Below are 6,207 nucleotides of genomic sequence, written 5' to 3'. Positions count from 1 at the left end.
AGCTTTAATGAGCTAGAAGAAGCCAACATTGATTTATCCGTAGCAGGCCTTGGCAAATGGATGTATTTTCCACTTCTACTAAGGATCCAAACTGGTAATTTTCTAAGCATTGTGAACAGTGTTACCAGCAAAGTTCTAGAGATGCCCTATGTTAGTATATGACGCAAAGGAAGACTATGATATGGATAAAGGCTCATGCTACATTCTCATCAAGTCACGGGATATGCTTCAGGAATGGTCCATGGAGTCTGCCCAGTAGCTCTCAATGTGTTAATTCAGAAAAGATAGATCTTCTGAATACCCACATACATGCTTGCCTAATACATGCATGGCTTAAACATAGAGACTTAAAATATGACTTTAAATCATGGGAGACTAAGCAGATACATAAGATAACTATGAAATGAATTTTCAAAATGTCATTTATAACTTCAAAGACAGTAAGAGGGGACTAGAGAGTACCTAGAAAATATTCAGGGGTCAAAGTGAAGGTCTTCCCAATGATTTTAAATTCTTCACAAAATCGGGCTTCTAGAGACCTGGACAGGACAACCTTGTAATAACTTCCACTGATGAAGGATAAAGGGGAACTTCAGACATGCAGAGCTAGTCCACACGCATGTCTTCTATGAACCCACTCTGTGATGCCAACAGAAGCTCCAAAATGAAACACATGCCATATTTACTAGACATGCAAGCCCTCGAGAAGATCCGTGCCTGGATCGCCCACCATCAAAGCAGACGGGAACTAACACGGAGAACCACAACTGGACAATCTGCACAGAGTGAGAGATTTTGGAACACTGAGTCCTGAACGCTTTGTCTTCTTCGAATCCCTCCCTTCAGAGCCCCGGGAACTTTGTAGTAGAGGAGGTAGAAAGATTCTAAGAGCCAGAGGGGTAGGAGGACACCAAACAGTGACTTCAGACACAGGACTGGTGGGCACATGAACTTGCAGAGACTGCGGCAACATGACTGCAACTGCACAAGTTCAAGCCAGATGGGACTGCTGAGAGGGATCCCATCTCTAACCAAGAAGCTATCCCCAATTTAAATCCGCTCCCAAAAGAAAGATTAGTTTTCTTCAATGGAGTCTCAGTGTGTTATCCACACTTAAGTGTAGATCCCATGCCCAACAGTAGACAAAATAAAATAAAATAAACCTCAATGGTATTTCTGTAGACTTTGTCTCATACTGTTTTGTTTGAACATTTTTTTTTCTTACTTGTCTTCTGTTTGTATATTATGCTGTCTGATTTTGTGTTTTTATACAAAGTGTGTGTACATGTTTTTTTTTAATGTTTTTTTGGGGGGGTATTAATATCTACATGTTTGCCTTCTTTTTTCTAAAGACACAGAAAGGACACTGAGATGGGTGGGTGGGGAAGAAGGGAAGATCTGAAAGGAGGTGGGGGAGAAGAAACTGGGATCAGAATGCATTATTTAAAAATATTTTTCAATAAAAATGCTTATTAAAAAAAGGAGAGAAGCGGAGAGACATAAGCTCTGGAGCGATGAGGATTGGGGCTAAAGTGCTGGATTCACTCTGGGCAGTGACTGCATGAAAAACACCAAGGAACTCACCAGACTCAACAAACTCAAGGGTGTTCAGAGAACTAGAGGAAGGTCTCGAAATGCAAAGAAGGGCAGCTGGTCTGTCTGGAAAACTAGGTCCAAAAGGGACCAGGCCAGCTATCTTCAACAGCTGAAGGGCTGTCATGAGAATAATGCATTCGGCTAGTGCTCCATGACTCGGGATCAAAAAGGAGAAATGGCACATTTCAATCCAAAGTACAAGACGGGTTTCCTGATGATGCTGAAAGTTTTTGGATATACAGGACCAACATAAAGATGGGTATTAAATGATGTCCCTGATTGGTTTCAAAGCTAAGATTCCATCTTTTTTTTTTTTTTTTGATACATTGACATGAGCTCTCTCCAAAAGGCAGTAACTGGAGCTAGCAGGATTTTCAAAGATTATTGCAGCTATCATATATATATAATTTAAAGAACTCTCTGGAAGTGTGGACTATTGCAAGCAGAAACCCTTTTCTTGATAGTTTTATTTACCCATCCATCATATTCTTCGTGCCTGCCATATTCTGGTGTGCTATTCTAAGTGTGGAGACTTTAAATGTTTAAAATTTTAAATTTAAAAAGTAATCTCTGATTCAGGGGGCCTATAGTGCAGAGGCTGGGGGTATGTAATAAATACATATGTCACACTATGCTAGTACCTGCAAAAGAAATAACACAGCGGGGAAAGAAGGTGGAACATAGCAGATGAAGAAGAATGTTGCGCTTGGGTGTTAGCGAGAAATCTAAAAGCAAGACAATTGAATGGATGTATGAATAGAATTCTGGAGGGGCTGCCAAGCAAAAGATCACTCCAGGCAGATGAACAGCTGATTTGATTATCAGCAAGAATCATGTGGCTGGAGCAGAATGTTCAATGGAAATAGTCAAAGGTGATGTGGTCTGATGTCAGGGGGGTTTCTCAAACTTGTAGACCACTGTAGCGGCTGTGGGCTTTAATCTCAGTGGAATGAAAGGGCCCAGCGAGATTCGGAGCTAAGGAATGAAGTGATTCAATGTGCTCGGAGAGATGTCTCTACCCCACCTCCACCCAACAAGGCGTGAGGCAGATAGAAGAACTGTCCCTACCTCCCACCAGCTGTAACACTCGGGAGACTACTCCCTGAACCTTGTCTGGGCAGGACTATGGAGCCAGTCCCGAGATTGTGAGCATGGGAAAGCCGACCCCACTACTCACCTGTCTGTGGCAGCATGGACCAGGGAGAGATGCCTCCACCCCCCCCCACCACACCCATCAATGCCTGAGGCAAACGGGAGAGCTGCCCCTGAGGTCCTAAAAGTCAGAGTGCTGGGCCTGCCTCGCGCCAGCTGTAACCCTCGGGAGAGGGGCCCCTACACCTCACCTGGGGGGACACAGTAGAACTGGCCCTGAAGGTGTAGATGTGGGGGAACAGACCGTGAGAACAAGAAATGAGAAAACCTAGAGCAGGCCCCTCCCTTTGCTCATGGCTGCTGGGGTGAACTAGCCAGGGCAATGCTGGAGAGCTTTGCCCCTGACAAGAACAGGGGAGAGCTGGTGGGCTGAAATTACCCCGGTCCAGAACCACGGTTATGTGTTGGCCCGCCCACCCCAACATCCACCATCTGTGATCTGCTAGAGCATGGGGCGTGGGGGATGGGGTGTTGGGGAAGTTGGTCCTGTGGACCCAGGGGGTGCTGCAGGATGTACAGGAGTTTTAGTGAGGGCCCAGTGTTAATGGTATAGTGGAGACCAGGGGCCTCGAACCAGACCAGTGATTCCTTGACGAACGCCTGCATGTAAAAAGGGATGGATAAAGGGGTTTGCTGTGTGAGTCACTGTGTCACATTGCAGCTTCCACGACCAGATTTTCCCCTTCTTCCTTTTTTTTTTTTTTTTCTTAAATTTTATTTTGTTTTATTGGGAAGGATGGGTAGGATTTGGAGGCCAGATGTGAAAGACACAAAGAATAAATTACAAAAAAAAAAAAAAATTAAGAGAAATACCATAAAGGGAGCAGGCCAGAAAGAGATAGATATACATGAAATTGGGGAGAGCATCGCAAGGCCACTGTAATAAAGGAGATGATGCACGAGGGTGACCGAGAATTGTATGTAGTCGCAATGGTGGGGAAGAGAAGTGTTCAGACTTAAAACTTGTTTTTCAAAAATATTTTAAAGACAAATGCATGAGAGTCATGAATGGATTCGATAGTGGTGGGGAAAGGCACACTCAAGGGTGAATCTTGATCACCCTTGGGAGGAAAAAAAATGTATTTTAGGAGAAATGAATGACAGGCCATGGCAGTCTGATCATGCCGAGTCTCAAACATCTGGTCAAATGGTAGTTTGAAAGAAGGGCCAAGCACCTGATGGAAAGATTTGGTTTAGAGCTACTTTGATGGCCATTGGAGTATAAAGGAAAACTTCACCAAGCAAGATGGATTATCTCTGGTGAGGTGTAGGGAGACCCAAAGAGAGGCAGTTCTTGTAGTGAAAAAAATGATTCCATAAGGAAGAGGGTGACCAACTGGGTCAGATGATAAAACAATGAGGCCCCTTGAAGACCAGGGGTGGAAGATGGATGATGGATGGTGGCCGAGCATCCGGAGGCAGTGACAGACTCAACAGTATGGAAGCCATGGGTGATCGCCACAGAACAGTGTGGATCTGGCTCTGCTTACAAAGAGAGGGAGAGGTGGATGAGAGGAAGTCACTAGAGCAAATTAGCCCACACTGAACCACCCTGCGAGTGTTTGGAGGGAAACATGGGTGGTCGCTTGGGGGCATCTGGAGTCAAGGATAAGTCCCAGATTTCCATTTTTCAAAGACATTTAGTTGTAAAGAAGAGGCATTAGCTGTTGAGGTGAAGAAATGACCTAGTGTTTGATCCATGCTGTCTATTTAATTATCTGAGAGTCTGCACTAATAAGACACTTCCTTGAATGTGACACCCTCAACCACTCTTGATTACAAAGACCCAAGGGGCCATGTTGAAAGTGTCCCATGCTGAGGTACACACAACACCAATTACCTACAATATTTTAAAGAAAGAAGGCACAGGCCACTGCTTCCTTTTAATACAGCAAATATACAGGATAAAGAAAATACAAAGATTGAAATTATCTCATCAAGTCATGTTAAAAGAATCATTTCTCTAGCCATGCCTTCTCTCAGAGTAGACAAGGCTTGAGAAACTGAATTAAAATATATCTTCAGGCTGTGGTTTCTGGGCCTTGCCTGTGGTAACCATGGGCTGTAAATGTCATCCCCCTCATTGAGATGGCCTGGGGGGGGTCTCCCATGTTTAATCTCAGGCACAGGAACTCCTATCTAGCAAGGAAGACACAGTAGATGAGTTAATAACACCAAGGGGAACTTGAAGGAGGGAGTAGCTTATTCTTTTGGGCCAGGTATCCAAACTGGCTCTTGAAGGATAAACACCCAGTGTGTGCCTCTCGGGCAAAGACTATCCTGATTGTGGGAGAAGTATTGGTTTTCACAAATGACGGTAGCAAAGCAAAACGAGACACCTGGGGATCCGATGGCCTGTGAGGCCCAGTTCACTGGCTTCCCACCACAGACTTGCCTGCTGAGGATCCGCACATCACCTCAAGGCCTCCTGTCTGAAGTGATGTGGGCTGGTTAGCCCTATCTAGATTTGTAAATGCACAGAGAAGTTTCTCTGCTTCGTAAAAGGACATTTTGATGCCCCTTTGGCAAAAGGGAGCAGCTGGTTGTGCAGTCAACTTTGAGTATTCCCCCACACGGCTTCCTTCCCAAAGAAAGGAAAGTGTCAGAAGACACATCCTTCTGGTGAAGAATTCCAGTTTCTCAAAAAAGAGATCGAAGCGCTCCAGAATTGTTAAGTGTGAATTACACACTGAGCAGGCCCTACTTGCAGAATTAGAGCTACAAAAACTATTCCAGCCAAACTCGCAGAGACCTTGACTCCCTTTGATGACCTTGAAAATATTGGCAGAGGTCACAGAGATACTAACGTTAGGGACAGTTTGGTGTCCCCTGTCAGAATGGCAGAAAACTCCAAAATGTTATAAGCAATGAGAAAACATGGAAAGGAAAGAATAAAAGACTGGAATCATGCTAATTTCCCTAGAAATATGCTAATTTCCCAACAGTGAACAGAGAGGTTCTGTAAATGGGCTTTGATTGTTTGTTTGTTTACTCTTACATTTTAGGTCCATTCCTGGGGGACACTTTGCCTTCTTTCCCAGGTTCTGCCAAGCAGATCAGCAGAATGTGTAGAACTGTAGGCTCCAGCTCAGACAACTCAAGCCAAGTCTGTGCTCACCCACCCCCTTCCCCTTCTGGAACTTGGATGGAGCTCCCTGGTGGCTTTTGATGTCTCCACATCTTCTTCCACTCTGCTCACAGGGGTGCTTAAGTGTGACTTCAGCAGGGAGTGGAGTCCTCACGTAATTGGATGTCTCTCCTCGTTTGCAATGTGTAAATCAGGCCGGCACAGTCATTCACTGAACAGTGTATGGAGCACAACCATAAGCTGGACACAAGAGTTTCATCATAAATTGAACAAAATAAAGCTCAAAGGCTGGGGTGAAGTTGGAGCCCAGTGGCACAGTAGATTCAGCACGGATGAGCCATGGGGTTTAATATACCACACACACACTGTGG

General features: G+C 44.7%; 1 pseudogene; it reads left to right on the top strand.

Annotated features, from left to right (window-relative positions):
* The first annotated feature begins 5,059 nt into the window (after nt 1–5,059).
* Nucleotides 5,060–5,662, top strand: LOC127235237 (protein MIS12 homolog; annotated as a pseudogene).
* Nucleotides 5,663–6,207: the final 545 nt, after the last annotated feature.

The sequence above is a fragment of the Phodopus roborovskii genome, unplaced genomic scaffold (assembly GCF_943737965.1).
Source record: "Phodopus roborovskii unplaced genomic scaffold, PHOROB, whole genome shotgun sequence".
Taxonomy (NCBI): Eukaryota; Metazoa; Chordata; class Mammalia; order Rodentia; family Cricetidae; genus Phodopus; species Phodopus roborovskii.
This window is presented reverse-complemented; position numbering and strand designations above follow the sequence as displayed.